Source organism: Ischnura elegans, chromosome 9 (genome assembly GCF_921293095.1).
Source record: "Ischnura elegans chromosome 9, ioIscEleg1.1, whole genome shotgun sequence".
Lineage (NCBI taxonomy): Eukaryota > Metazoa > Arthropoda > Insecta > Odonata > Coenagrionidae > Ischnura > Ischnura elegans.
In genome coordinates this window covers 103631254-103647725 of record NC_060254.1, presented here as the reverse complement: position 1 = coordinate 103647725, position 16472 = coordinate 103631254, and the positions used below count along the sequence as shown (strand labels likewise).

The 16472-nt window shown below is 36.6% G+C and overlaps 1 long non-coding RNA gene across 1 annotated transcript; it reads right to left on the bottom strand.

The window, feature by feature from the left end:
- Positions 1 to 2566: 2566 nt before the first annotated feature.
- On the bottom strand, positions 2567 to 14901 carry LOC124165977. The gene is made up of 6 exons (XR_006866372.1): positions 14841 to 14901; positions 11183 to 11262; positions 9124 to 9177; positions 7616 to 7695; positions 6064 to 6134; positions 2567 to 2665 (listed from the first exon to the last, which is right to left on the bottom strand). It is a non-coding gene; the product is annotated as an uncharacterized LOC124165977 (long non-coding RNA).
- Positions 14902 to 16472: the final 1571 nt, after the last annotated feature.

Here is a 16472-nt window from a genome sequence, read left to right as displayed (position 1 = left end):
GAACAACATTATTTTACATCGTAATTTAGATATCCCGGAGCCAATTTAACGACATGCGGCTGGTTGATATCGCTCTCGATTCAAAAATATTTATCTGGTGCTAATTAATGTCAAAAGAGAATGACAATCGGAGTTTTGACGAACTATCACGGTCCATGACTCTAAATAAATCGCTCATACTGGAAAAAAAATCACCGCATACTCACGGTTAAATAGATGGGCGCGGAAAAATACGAAAATCCGGCAGGTATCCCTTGGTGGTTGACTTCGACATCATAACCCTGACGAAATTGCCAAACACCAGAGGCACTGACAATTTTTCGGATGAAATCCAGTTCTGTTGAAGATTAAACCTTTTCACTTAACAGAGTTTAGCTAATCGTTATTCAAGGTCCAACCAAATTTTATTAAAAGCTGCCGAGAAACAAGGCGAGTCGGAGTCAAGGTGATCAGCGCGCCGCGTAAGCAACTTCTCCCGACTCCATTCGACCTGCATAAGGCCGCGGATATATGACAACGAATCTGGTGTTATCATCGAGTTGAATCACCATCGGCTTGTACGCATACCAAAATGAGATTCTACTTTTTTGGATGACCTCGAAATCCAAAATGTGCGCATAGGAGGCTTTTTAAAGGCTCATAAATCCCTTGTTTCGCCGAGGCAACAGAAAACGTTAAGTTGGCAAAATTCCAGAAAACCTCCCTACTAGATATTCGGTAGTTGAGAATTCGGGATTAGCGATCTTCTGCTGTCCCTTTATTTCACTCATTCCTCATGATTTTTTTGGTACCTACTTACACCTTTTCTTATTATATTAGAAATGCTATAGTCACCTACATGTCACTTTTACAGAAAAAATTCTAAATTTCATCGAGACCACTGAAATATACTTAAAAATGGAATCACTCATGTCCATAATAATAATCTGTGTGGGAATGCTTTTAAGTTGATGTTTATTAGAATTTTCTTAAAATATTTCATTAAAACAATTGTCATCCTCTCATCACTTATTTTTACTACCCATTTTTTTAGCTGATTCCTGAAAAGTATTGTCCAACCTTCATAGGGCAGAGAACATTTCATTAAAGAATTTTTTGCTGCAATCAGCACCTTTAAGTTACTTATAATAATATTTTTTATTCATAAAAAGCCATTCCAATCATTACAGACCCTAAAACCCGAAAAAAAACGGCAGGTCCTCATTTAGTGTTTTTCCGCATTTAGTGTTTTAAATTTTGTCCCCCCTGAAAAACCTTAAATCAGGATTCTACTGTACTTGGGTCAATGAATAAAGATTAGGTATCTGTTTTTGAATAATATTAAGTTCAGAGAATTGACTCTTAATGGACAGTACACATTACTTAATTAATGTTTGGCATGGAAATCATCTCACATTAAGAGGTGACCATGTTTTGGTTGAATATAGTCAAGTCCACCCCTGAATGATAATAAAAGATGATGTGCTTGAATTTCGGATAAAATCACTACTTTACAAAAAATAACATAGAACAACTTGAACTGGATGAAAATTATAAGTACCACTCATATCCAGGGCTGATAAACCACCACAAACAATCTTTTTCTGTGCCAGACTGGAGCCTGGGTCGAAGACTTCTTGCAACTCATCACCATCTCCTTTATTTTCATTGGGAAAAGGTGACAATACCATTCACAGAAGACATTCTTGCTTGATGCACTGATGTATGCACACTGCACAGACAATCATTAATTGATTCAGGCATGAATATGTACTTCCAACTGATTCACAGGCGTAAATGGATCATTCCTTTGAATTTCTGTCATTCTACGAGAAAATGAAATGGAGAAATAAGATTCTCTCACTTTCTATGACTAATACAATTTGAACACGGGCGTACACAGCAAAGGGCAGGGTGGGGCAGCTCCCCCCCCCCTTCCACTTAGAAACAAGAGTCGCAGAAGTCTTTGAGCAAAATCAGTGCTGAATTGAAACAAAAGCATTCAACAAATTTTCTTTAAACCCACGAAAAATGATATATATTAGTTAAAGATGTGTTACTAAAATAAAGCTATTTTTTTCAAGGAAATAGTCTCATAAATCCTATTGTTGCTCCCCCCTCAGACCTTGGCTTGCACCCCCTCCCCCTAGAACACGGCTTGTCCCACCCTAGTAATGATTCTGGGTACGCCCTTGAATTTGAATGTACCTGAACAAATGGAAAAAAAAAATAAATTGAAGTTTTACAATAGTACTTCTACTAAACAGATTATTTGCAACCAAAAAATGTGTCAAATGGTAATTAACAAAAAAGGATTAACAAATACATATCAAAAAACAAAAGAGAGTCAAAAAGATCTCGCTATGATCTTAGAGTAAAGAGAAGGGAGAGCCTTGAAAGTGAGCTAAGATTATATCATGCGTATTACTCTATACAAATTATTTTCATTATATATAATAAAGTTTAACCTTGGACTTTTATTTTGAAATTTGTCTGTTTTATTTAATTTTCACACTCACCCCTTTGCCTATCCTCATTTCTCAAAAGACTTCTTTGCTTCAACATGTTTCTATTCCATGGTCCAAGATCCTCATCCACCACACTATCCAGGGGTGGTATGGCCGGGTCGGCTGATCGGTGACAGCCAATGGCCCCTTAGCTTATGGGCCCATCACAATGCTCGAGTCTATTGTGAAGCGTACATGAATGGCGTTATAGAAAACTCAGATTACTTAAACATAAGATTTTTTTGCAATTACAAAATTCTAGGTGTTCATTAGTTGCTTTATTTATGAAATAATGACAAAAATTATATAAAAAACAAATTAAGGTGCCAGAAGATAAAAGAGAACGTGACGCTTTTTTGAAAGGGTAATTCAAAAGGTTATTTTAGAGGTTTAGTTTAGATTTGAGTGCAGTTTAAAGGAAATTACACTCTTAATAGATACCCAGACGGCACAGAATCCTCCGTATCTAATTCGTATGTAGATTGTATCCATTGACTACCGCTCCGTCGCTTTTCGTCAATGGATACTATCTGCATACGAATTAGATACGGAGGATTCTGTGCCGTCTGGGTAATAAAACCATAGTAAGGTTTTAATTTTTATTAGCAGTGGAATTTTCACTTTTAGTGCTACTTTCTTTGTTTCCTTGTTGTGTGTATTTATTATTCCTTTTACCAATTTTCTACTGATGCCATAAATATCTGACAGTACGTTTCTTTACCCAGGAGATGAAAGCCAGAAATATTCAATGGAGAATTTCCTACACATTTCCTATACCAGATAATGACACAATTTCTCAATAAATTCCTCATTAATCTACCCAAACCTACTCCTGTCTTTTCTTATATACCCATCCTTCCTTTGCTCGTAAATATTCTTAATGATTTCTTCAGCAATCCACAGTTTCCTTATCCTATGCCTTTCCATCTTTTTGGAAAAGGGTATTTGAAGGGTTATTATTTAGGTTTCTTTTATATTTCAGTGCAGCTTTAAGGAAAAAATATTCTTAATAGTAGATGATAGTACCACAATAAAGTTTTAATTTTTACAAGCACTGGAATTCTCACTTTGCAAGAGCTACTATCCTTATGAAATTGCTATTTTTCATTAATGTTCATCTTATTTTTAAGAGCCAGAATAGCATGGACATACAATTTCCTAAAATTTCCTGGAGTGGGACCCCTGAATCCTCCAGGAGGAGGGCCCCATAGTGGACCCTAGCCGAGGGCCCCCAGTCACACTAAACTGCCCCTGGCACTTTCTCCCTTTAGGATCAACCTTGCTGGTCTATTCCATGTGTCATACAGTTCATCAATGTATTCTTTCCACTTATTCTGCATCATTCTATTATTTGGACAAATTGCTTCATTCTTAAACCTAATTTGCAGCATAGCCAGTCCTCCTTTAATACCAGATAGTGACACAGACTGGCTTATGATTCCCCTACCTCTTCTTCCCTCTCCAAGCTTCCCCTTTCACCAAATTCCCTCTTCCCCTAAATATACTTCAGCCTCCTTTTTTACTGTGCCATGTATCATTAATCTACTCAAACCTTCTCCTGTCTTTTCTCATCTACCCATCCATCTTTTGCTCTTAAATTATCTTAATGATTTCTTCAGCAATCCGCAGTTTCCCTATCGTATGCCTTTCCATGTACTCCATAAATTTCTCGGTTGCATTTATTATGTATTCCTTTTACCATTTTGCTACTGATGCCATAAATATCCGACAGTACGTTACTTGACCCAGGAGATGAAAGCCAGAAATATTCAATGGAGAATTTCCAACACAGGCGAATGAATGCCAAAAGTATCCAGCCCCTTGATCTCTCCCTTTTGTTAAAGAAAGCACCAAGTCCACCCACGGTTTCAAACCCCAAATCAGGAAACTTTGGTAAGCCAACGTGAATAATAGAGACTTTGAAATGGATAACTTGAGGCATCACTTGATGAAATAGCTTCAAGTAGAATCAAAAAACTCTTTATTTCACTTTATAACACAAAAAAAATATTCCTCTTATGTGAGCTTCCATAACTTTGTTTGAAAAAATGGCATACGAAAAATGTTTTTTTTTCATGAACAAAATTCACTAACTCTTGGTTAACTATGTGGTATTCCATTATTTCCAGGGAATGTTTTTTTTTGACATAGGTATTGCTTCCTTGTTTATGGTAAATTTAAACTCTTCCTAGTGTAACCAGGTGAGCTTGGTCCATTGGACACTTAACGTACGTGATTAGTTACACATCATTGGAAGGTTAATATAAATTCTAAAACATTGCCTTCTAACAAGCATATATTGGAAAATTTAAATATACATCTACATAATCCCTTGTGAGTTAACGCAATTGCGTGCAGCAAGGGGTGAGTGTTCACCAGTCATGCAACAGGTTGCACTTGGATGCTTTCATGCACTTTAGGGTGGTCCTTATATTAAAAGTTTTCGAATTTATTTTGGGATGCCCCCCCCCCCCAGTTTTATCCCATTTGGTGAGAAAACAAATCATGAAAATTATATTTTCAATTGGATACCAGGAAAACATGCCGCATCTCACTCATAGTTTTCAAATTTAGGTATTTTTCAGATTAGTAAAACCACTTGTCTGTTTCCACACACTTTTATTTAAACCCACCATGGTTTCGACAACTCGTGCCATTATCAAGGTACATAGCCTTGGATGACAGCCTTTTTATGGTGGTAGAGTTTTTCAGGAGGGGGGAGGGTTATTGGGATGTGTTCATTCCAAGGTTAATGATGACGTCAATGGGTGATTGGTGGGAGGTAGGGGTGAGTGGAATGGGAACATATGGTCGTTACATAATTTAAAATTAGCAGGGCAATTAACAATTTCAAACTGTTCTAAGAAATCCAGTTTCTGCCTCTAGTCATGTATGTACTTGTAAAATTTTTGCAACAAAATTGCACCACTGGTGTTCGTCATTCAAATGTCTTGCAATTCCTGATGAGTCGTCGTTATTTAAAAAACATCGTCTATGTTCTCTCATTCTCGTTTTAAAACTCCTCCCAGTCTGGCGAATATATTTGGTTTCACAATCGTCACAAATCATTTCATACACTCCACCTTTATCATCATTACAATATTCACCAATAGAGTTAAACAATAATTTACCTAGTGTCAAAGTAGTGTACCTAGTTGGTATTTTTGGGTGTTTTTCGCACATAACTGAAGATGATGTCACTCTCGGATTGTTCTATCACTTTTTTGTCTTCTACAACGACTCATTAGACACTCGCAGAGTACCACCTCAAATTTCTTTCATTTCTGCCCTTTGGATTCCGAGATATCGCACCGCGAGTGAGCGCCAGGCACCCCAGCCAGACAATTTGGGTGGCACGCGGGTTGCATACTCTCTACAATTGTTGTTCATTCCCACTGATCATGAAAGCATAAAATTCTTTAGATAAACTTTAAACTTGGTCAATATAACCTTGGATGCTCTATTCATCTCTATTAATTGACAAAACAGGCTAAGTAGCAGTGGTTTCTTCTCTATATCTAGAATTTTATGTACATACGTATATGTAGAAATATGATAGCAAAAACGGATCTCATACCATTTTGATGATCTGCTAGAGGCCTGGGGCAGGTGTCATTCCCCAAATGTTGCGGTGGGTCACGATGTCAGCTGTTATGGGTGAAAAACAATTTAAATGATATTCATTAGTAACCACCTTGAAATATATTTTGGATGTTGTATCCTTTTCAATATGTATGTTATTGTCCTTATATTATTTATTATTAGTGCGATAAATTTCATGCACAATTGACCTTAACTGAAATTAATACGTACTCTTGGCAATTAACGCATGCCTTGAGGGAATCCTTTGTGCACGAAATCATGTTAGTAGTTGTTTTCAACTCATCATTTTTTATTTCAACTTTGCGCAAAAATGAAAATAACGTAAATATACCTAATCATGAAATTCCCAGCCAAAACTATCAGTATGATAATAAGGTAAGCCAAAAAACCTATACTTTGTTATCAACTAATTTTGGGTTATTTTTACTGTGTTCAATTTAGATGTTACTCCAAACAAAACAGCATGTATTTCCCTGTTAGTATTTCTCATATTAGTATTTACACCAGTGGTGCAACTATGAGGGAATAGATACCCTAATAAGACTCAGAAGTGGAATAACTAGGAATATGCTTTTAGGGGAATTGGGGGGCTTTGAGAGGGGGGATTAGGTTGGGTATTGGGGGATAACCCCCAGGAAACGGTAAGTTAAGGAAAATTAAAAAATAAAATAAAATGCCTGAAAATGCATTTTACGTCATTTTGGCAATTTAAATTTAACTTTGTGCGGATGCATTTGTTATGTGTCCAAACTAGACAATGGTTTTAAATAATATTTTTATTTCTCTGGCGCTTTGGGACGAATACATCCCCTCATCCCCCTCCCCATACTCAAACCACTAAGACTCAGAGCAATTAAAAAGAAAATATTTAAAACTATTAACCAGCATTGACATGGAATAACTGCAACTACTCAAAGTTAAATCTTTAGTGCCTAAATGATGTAAAATGTATTCCTAGGCATGTACGATTTTTAAAATTTTCCCAGTTGCCAGGGAGGGGGGTTGCCACCCCACGCCATCTCACCCATTCCCCCCGCACCCCCAAAGCATATTCCTAGTAACGCCACTGATTAACACTATTATCCAGCTATACCATGCACAATAATTATTGGTATGCATTCAAAGTATGTAGAAATTTTTATTACAAGTATCATTTTTTTCTTCAGATTTCAAAGTTAATTTTCATCTCAAAATTGAAAATCATTCATTGCTTGTCCCAAAAGTTCCCCAAATTTCACACATAGTCAGGTGTTATGGCTGTAAAATCAATTTACATGATATTATTTAGAATCCAACTTAAATTGCACTTTGGATTTTCTACCTTATTATAACGTATATTACCTATTGCTCAATAATTACGCATGCTATTATTTGAGCCATCATAGCACAAATCAGTTTCTGGAGGAATTTGGCTACCACAGAAGTGTATGATTTTGAATGTGTACGTGTTTGTTTATGGTTGGTAGTGAGGCTAATATAAAAAAAATGTATATTCAGAAAAATTATTACAAAAACAGATCCCATACCATTTTGATGATCTGTTGAAGGCCAGGGGCAGGTGTCATTCCCCGAATGTCGCGTTTAGATGCATAGTCAGCAGTTATGGCTGAAAAACAATTTAAATGATATTCATTAGGAGCCAGCTTACATTGAACTATGGATGATCTACCCTTATTATCATGTATGTTAATGCTTCTTGCATGTATAATAGTAGGATAAATTGTATATGCCATTGGCCCTTAACCTGGCCTGTGTTGGGCCGCCAAGACACCCTCCTATACCGAAATTGACGAATTCTACTGTCAGAATACCAATATTACCCAGTTCCTTGATGTGAATCATGTCCCATTCAACAGCATAATTAACACCGTCTTGGGTAAAAAAAATAATAATTTAATTTAATATGATTCAATCTCGTAAGATTCAATTCAATCTCAAGAGGGTGAGAATACAAATTTTAAAATTAATTATTGTATTCCACACCCCCAGACTCCCCTGCAGTCCTCCCCCTGAATACTCCTGGCACCCTCTGGCCATGGCCATCCACTGTCGTAAGATGGCGCCCAGCACAGGCCTGCCTTTAACCCTTTCGCACCAGACATCGTGTGTGGCCGACGGGCATTTTCATACGCAGAAGACCTGACGTCAGGTATAGCTATCACAGATTTTTCAATGCAGACGACCGGATATATTGGCTCTGGCCGATGCGAGGGATGGTAAGTGACCAATGAGGTAGCAATTGTTGGATGCATTCAGGCCCGGCCTGAGACCCAGCTTAGCGAGTCCTTAGGGCCACTCCTTAGCAATTATAAGCCGGACCCTTCAACTCATTTATGATCATCCTCACTGTAGGAATCCGTTGCGAGGTGATTATGTTGTCAATAGTTTTATCAATGATATATTTTGTGCATACTACAATTTTTTTAATATTTTGAAATGAATCCTTCGTTTTGATCCGAGGTTAAGTAATTTGTAAACCAAATTTAAGCGTTAAAAATAACAGACATACGGACTTATAGCATTATAAACTTATACATATTTACTAACTTTGTAGTTATTAACACAAGAAACCCGTTTAAAATTCCACAATGCTTAAAAAATACTAGTTATTCTTTTAGAAGAGTAAATTATTGAAAATCAAATACAATGTTTGGTTGAAAAAACACTGGTAACGCAGTAAGTTGACCATGGATTCGTGCTATGATAGGGATAGAGGGTGTGGTCCAGTGGGTGGGGTAAGGGACGGACGCTAATCGCTGGGCTTTGAGGTGGGTGCCAAAACAGAGGGAGGAAAATACCCAGGCAACTCACCCCCAAAACAGAGCTCACTACAGAGAGGTTTGAAATATTCTAATGCTACTTGTAGCACGAAAATGTTTTCCTATTCTAGCCGCCAGTGCGAAAGGGTTAAATGAAGATGATAGGTATTCTTGGAAATTAACATGTGCATGGAGGAAATGTTTTTTGAATGAAATGACACTAATACATAAAAAATTTATATTCAGAAAGATCAAAACAAAAACAGATCTCATACCATTTTGATGATCATCTGGAGGCTAGGGGCAGCTGTCATTCCCCAAATTTATGGCTGAAAAACAATTTACATGATATTCATTAGGAACCATCTTAAAATGTTATTTGAATGATCCACCCTTATCATTATGTATGTTGTTACTCCTGGAATTTCTTATAATAAGTATGATAAATTGCAAGTGCCAATTGTAGCAGAAAGTACCTAACCTTGGGTTGGTATCTAAGGACTTTCCGTCGATGGGAAATGGTGAAAGACCCAAGGTTGGTACTGGTGGTTACTTCCAGTATTCCCCATTACGGGAAAGTGATATGTAATGTCAAATTAATGCCTCGTATGGTAGGAACTATCAAATAAATGCATAGCCATCCAGTGCCAGCTTGCTCATTTAATCTCTATCACCCTCCTGGGCTAAAAACACAACACCAATGACCCTTAAATAAAGACAATAGGTACCTACTCTTGGAAATTTATGAGTACCTTGAGGAAACATTTATTTTGCGAAATCATTTGTGTCGTTGTTTTTCAATTCAATTCCATTTATTGCATCATTTTTTATTTCAAATTTTCGTAAATTAAAATCAATGGTGATGCAATCAAGAATATCCTTGCAGATATGGTCAGTGTTATTTTAAAGCACATAAAAAATATATCTACTTTGTTAATAACAATATTTAGGGCTATTTTTACTGCATTCAAATCAAATGTTCCTCCAAACAAAACAGCATGTATGTATTTCCTTGTTAGTGTTTCTCATATTAGCATTGGCGGATCTAAGGGGCTGGGGGTAGGGTATGTGTACCCTATGAGCCTTAAAAAATATGCAAGATTTTTAATGATGTCCCATTACCATTGAATTCCTTTTGTATTACGAGGTATCCTAGTGCCCCACCCCCAAAAATAAAATCCTGGGTACGGCCTTTCTTGTGCACCCCAGAAAGAAAAATCTGGATCTGCCCCTTCATACTTAGTACATATTTACACTATTATCCAACTAGACCATGTAAAATTACTTTTGATAGGTTCTCAAAGTATTCAGAAATATAATAATAAGAGTATCTTTTTTTTGTTCAGATTTCAAAATTCATTATCATCTCGAAATTCAAAATCATTCATTACTTGTCCCAAAAGTTTCTTAGTACATATCTTGGCTGAAATGTCTTTTTAATGTTAAATCACAGGTTTGACAAACATACATATATTTAAAGATGAAACATTGAAATGTCTTGGCTGTTGTTTAAATTAAGTTTTCATTAAAAATTTGGGTGTACCAATATATTTTCTAACGCTCACAGGGCATGGTTGCACGTAATTTGTTGCAGTAAAGAAAAAAAATCATTAACATCCTGCCCTGCAATCTATGACATTACTGTGATACGACATCTGCTGTCATCTCAAAAAAGGTAAAAATGAGTGATTGGTCAAATCCAAAATTTTAAGAAATCCGAATGCAAAAAGAATCTTTCACCAATTTGAATCAAATCTTGAATCCATAATCACAAAATCTATATAAAAAATTTAAAGTCAACATGCATGCATATTCTACTCCAGTAGAAATTTTTCACGAGCCACCAACAGTGAAGTGAGCAAATTCACTCCCAGGTCCCTCATTTGCCCACAAAGAGCACTTTTGCGGCTCTTATCAAATAAACTGTTATAAAAAAATCCAGAAAGCACAACTAAGGTCAGGACACCTAGGTAAAATATATGTAAATAAAAGAGAAAGTGCATCATTGTGAGTTATAAATACAGGATACAGGAAGACCTTGGCCTTATGTATACAATGAGTTATTAGAGGAAGAAAGCTGGCCATGGCAGGTAAGCTAAGAAGGGGGGTGACCATGGTGGTCATCAAGTTATTCAGAGTTACAAAACCTCTTACTAGAAACTCTTTCTAGTAAACAAAAGCTATCATAGCATATCTCAGTATCTGGAGGAAGTTGTCTGCCACAGAAGTATATGATTTTCAATATTTATGTATGTATTTGTTTGTGGTCAGTAGAGAGGCTAATGTAGAAAAAATGTATATCTAGAAAAAAGGAAACAGAAACAGATCCCATACCATTTTGATGATCTGCTGGAGGCCAGGGGCAGGTGTCATTCCCCACATTTGGCGATAAGACGCATAGTCAGGTGTTATGGCTGAAAAACAATTCAAATGATATTCATTAGGAGCCAGCTTAACCCTTTCAAGATGGTGGAGTTTTCTCCTTAGCATGAGTGCTTGACTGAGCCTCAAGCAAATCTTCCATCCCCTCTGTACGGAGCATGTACGCAGGACATTCATTAAGAAGGGTCTCGCAGATAATCACACACACTCAGCACCAACCTTTTTTGAACCTTCCTAGTGCGGACTCTGCATTATCTCACCGCGCGTAGTTGATCTCCCTCTTTTCGGGGTTTATAACCATACCAGCGACATTGGTTTGTGGTCAACTCATGCTTTGTTTATATGAATTAGCTACATGGATAATTGCTGCATGCTTGTAAATTGCAAACTTTGAATCGAATTCCTCATTTTATTCTGAGATTTGTCTAATTTAAAACGGAATTCTACTGTCAATACTGACGGATTCAATGATTCAACAATTTCCATCTTGATGCTTCTACTGAAATCCAGATATAAGTTAATATTAAGGCTAGACTTTTGTTTAAAAGTTGTAAATGCTGCTCCAAAGACAAACTTCAATTCTTAGTTTATATTTTTTGAGAAATGAACAAATATTTATTTTGAAAATGGATGGAAGGAACAATTGCATGACCTAAGTCCCTTACCACGAAGGTGGGTAATATAAGACGAGGGATCCGGGTGCCTGCTCCAGGATTTCGAGGGTATGGCCTAAGTCCAGCTGTGTTGGGTCCTGAAATTAAGACTTTGCAAACCTTTGTCTGTCATAAAAGGCGGAGTACAAGGAATCGTGTAATTTCGGCATTTGGCCTGTTTAGGAAAATCTCTGACGAAAATTTTTGGCTTTCATCTCCTAGGTCAAGAAACGTCCTCCTGCATATTTTTGTCATAAGTAGCGACCCAGACGGCACAGGAAGTTTTCGTACCTGAATACGAGGGTGGACCATCAAGATACAAAAATCGCGCTTAGGAAGTTACTAAAAAGGTTTTGTTTCTTTATTTCCTTTAATGACGAAAAAAGATGCAAGAGGACTGACAAATTCATATGCATCGATAAAATTGTATCTCATCGATAAAACTGTATTCGGTCTGGGACTATTTTCTTTCACGGGTGGTGCCATCGTGCCATATCCTCCTAGAAAGATCACATGCCTTCACAAGCTGGCAGAATCCGTTGGATATCGCATCGTTTACGTCACGTCTCACCACATTTCAGGGATTTTGTGGTTAAGTTTGTGAAAAATAGAGTGTCTGGTAATGGTGAAGTTTCCCTTATTCTTTAATTTCATTCACTGGGCTTCAGAAATGTGTTTGTGAGATATTTTTGTTAAAAATGCCTTTCGTGTGTGTATTGTCGGGATGTAATGGAAACTCCGGGACATGGTTCAAGTTTTTAGCATTCCAAAAGATCCTGAGTTGAAGAAGAAGTGCATTTGGGCGATAAGAAGAAAACATTTCACCCCTACGAAAAACTGTGAGGTATGTACTCTTCTCGCTGTAATTATTTGGATGTAATTTTAAGTTAGAAGTGGCTTCGGGATGTTGATGCATCAACATCCCGAACTATTCAGTACTGAAGTACTATAGTACTATTCAGTACTAAAAATGGTGATTCAAAATATTGTGACAGCAATCCTTTTGAAAATTTTTGCATTTTAGTTGTCTTTTTTGTATTAATTCATTCGGTAAACGTGTGGTTAAAGGAGAAACTAGGAATAAGCTGTCAAGTTTATAGGATCGAATATTGTTTCTTAGCTTGCCCTTTGGTGTATTACACGTCGGCTTTCATCATTTCAAATTATCTTATGCTATAGTTTAAAACAATAAAAATATCAGGCATACAAATATTTACTATATTTACGAGCCTAGTAATTTGATTTCTCATGCAGAAATACCAAAAATTGGAAATGATTTGACCTAATAAGTTACATGGTATTTTATTATTTATTAATTTTAGGTGTGTGAGCTTCACATCGCACGTTGTGATATCAGAAAATAATCTGTGGCCTTGGACGAGAAGACGAGGAGAAAATTCTTGCTGAATTGAAGGTGCCCAGATTGGAGGAAGGTACCATTGCTTCACTGTTACCTGTCGCCAAGAAGACAGACATTGTGGCAGAAGTGACATATTTGTGGATGTGGATTTGATTTGTGCAAGTTGATGCTGTGATAGTGGACGTTCATCGGAGAAAGTATTGAAGATAGTTTTTATGTATCGAACAGTCCCTTTTAAATAATTTTCTATTCGAAAGAGAATAAGAGTAATTGTTTCGCTAAATTAGATGTGGGATAGAAGAGAAAATTGGAAATATTATTGTGGTTGACAATAGAAAATACATAATATATGTATTGTATTTCTGTGGGTTTTTTCTTTCCTGCCTCTTTAAAATTTCTTGTGGTGGTGACTTTATGCAAAGTAAGTATAAAATCGGAGGTGTGATCTAAGAGATACCATGTTTTATTTTACAAGTGTTTATGCTGGTGATTTGGCAGGACTTTCATATTTTTAATAGGTTGATACATTTACTGCAGTGACCTAGAGACTTTTACTCATCCCAAATAATTTTTCAAATACTTTAGCGCCTGATATGGGTAAGTTTTAGTAGCTGAGACTGAACCTAACGTTAATTTTTGCTTGCATTTTGATGAATTCGGTCATACTAATAGCAGATGTGTCAGCAATCCTGTTTCATCGGCAATTGTTATTTAAAAATTTTATTTCGTCAGGCTTTAGGGTAAGCTTTTTAATGCTCGTGGGCTATGTGATGTCTTATTTAGTGTCAAAGTTAATAAGAATTTACTCTTATTAACATCTCAAGGTTTCCAAGTAAGTACGAGCCACTTAAGAATGCTGGATGCTGGGGATGCGTGAATTAGCCTTGAGAATCTCATTTTTCGCAGTTATTTAAGTGGCTGAATAAGTTTTGTAAGTTCTCAATAGGTAAATAATACTGTATCATGAATTCATAATACCATGATATAGTATTATTTACCTGTTGAGAACTTACCATTCATAATGATTCGTATTAAGGTTCTCACTACGGTCGATAGCCTGAGTGCTGTGTTCCTGCGCGCTTCGTATCCTATCGTACGTACTTCATAGCGGACATTCACATGCTTCGTACGCGCTTCGTCGACAGGCCGCGAATGGAAATTATCCATTGACGAAAAGCGACGGAGCGGCACAGTATCCCCGTAGTCAATGGGTACTATGTATATACGAATTAGATACGGAGGGTTCTGTGCCGTCTGGGGAAAGAGTTAAAATGTATTTTGGATGATCTACCCTTATTATTATACATATATGATATTGCTCCTGGTATTTTTCATATATAGTATGATACATTTTATGTGCCATTCACCTTTAAAGGAAGGAAAAAGGTATTCTTGGAAATTAAATGGTGCATTGAGTAAGTTACAAAAACCTCTTCCTAGAAACTCTTTCTAGCAAAAAATAGCTATCATGGCATAAATCAGTTTCTGGAGGAATTCGTCTACCACAGAAGTGTATGATTTTAAATGGGTACATGAAATGAGACCAATATACAAAAAATATGTACCTAGAAAAATGAAAGCAAAACAGATCTCATACCATTTTGACGTTCTGCCAGAGGCTAGGGGCAGGGGTCATTCCCCAAATTATACATTGGACTCTTTCCAGTCACGTGTTATGGCTGGAAAATCAATTTACATGATATTATTTAGAAATCAGCTTAAATTGAACTATGGATGATCTACCCTTATTATTACTTATATTATTGCTCCTGGAATTTTTTATAAATAGTATGATAAATTGCTTATGCCAAATGGCCTATAAATAGAATGTCGGTGAAAGTGGTTATATTTTTTGCTAAAATTCGTTTTAGAACCATATGATTTCGGTGATATAAAAAATCTTGGCAGTGTAATGTGTACCTAGAAAATGCTAAAAAAATTTCATGTTTATAGGCCTTTATTTTATGTACACGTTGTTTATAGGCCTTTATTTATTGTACACGTTTCATGAGTACTTATACTTTAATCAAGCATTCTGCATAACATTTAACACAATTTCGTTATTACAAAATTTCTGATAAAACTAAATGAAGGATACGGTTCAAGTTATATTGGTTCAAGGTAAATGAATAGTTCAAGTATGTAGTCTTGGCAAATACGATCAGCAATTGGCAAATCCACACTACCTTATATGTATATACGTAGAGTGCCATTCCAGAATGTTTGGATTGTCAAGTTTCCTTACACTAAATAAAGCCTTAAAAAATGCTTCAGCAGTAGCAACAACAAGCTCCTCCTCCGCTTTCTTTTACTGAGTGACTATGTGTTTAAATTCATTAATTGCAAACTTTGCAAAGTAATACTCTGTCTTTCGCATAAAATCCTTCTGAGCTAAATTCACTTGGCCTGGAATCAGCAGTATCACTAACTTTTGGAATTTTAAAATTCCTTTCCTGAGAGAGGGATCTGCTTTTCCAGTACAAAGGGCTCCAAGCAGTGATATTTTCTGAGTCACTGTGCGAATCCTGGTCGCTCTGAGTGCAGCTGTCTTTGGGATTTTTTTGGTTAATCAACTTTTTACAACCGATTTAGCGAAAAGGTGTGATGGCTGACTGCCGGGAGCAACGTGCAGTTGTGAAGTTTTTATTTTTGTGGGGGAAAACTCCCGCAGAAACTCTAGTGATGCTTAAAACTGCTATTGGGAATAGTATTCTAAGTAAAACACTTGTCTACGACCGGTTTTCGCATTCCTAGAACGGATAGATGTCGATTGATGACCATCCTCGTTCAGAGCACCCGTCAACATCAAGAACGGACGACAATTATGCAAAAATCCACTCCCTCGTTCAAGTAGAACGTTGCCAAACCATTGACTAACTTTGTAGATATTTTGCAAGGCTAAGGGAAACTATCCGGAAAAAAAGGGCAGATCTTTGGTGCACAGGTGATTGGTTCTTCCACCATGACAATGTAGCCGCCCACACCGCAATGTCCATGAAGTGGTTTTTGACAAAAAAAGGCATCACGCCAATCGTTCACCCCCACTTTTCACCAGATATTGCCACCTGTTACTCTCTCTACTTCCTAGACTGAAAAGGGATATGAACGGAAAACGTTTTGGGACGGTAGGTGAAGTAAAACAAAAATCGGTGAAAGGCTTAAAGAACATTGATTTAAGTGAATTAAAAAATTGTTTTGAAGTGTCAAAGTAACGATTAGATGAATGAAT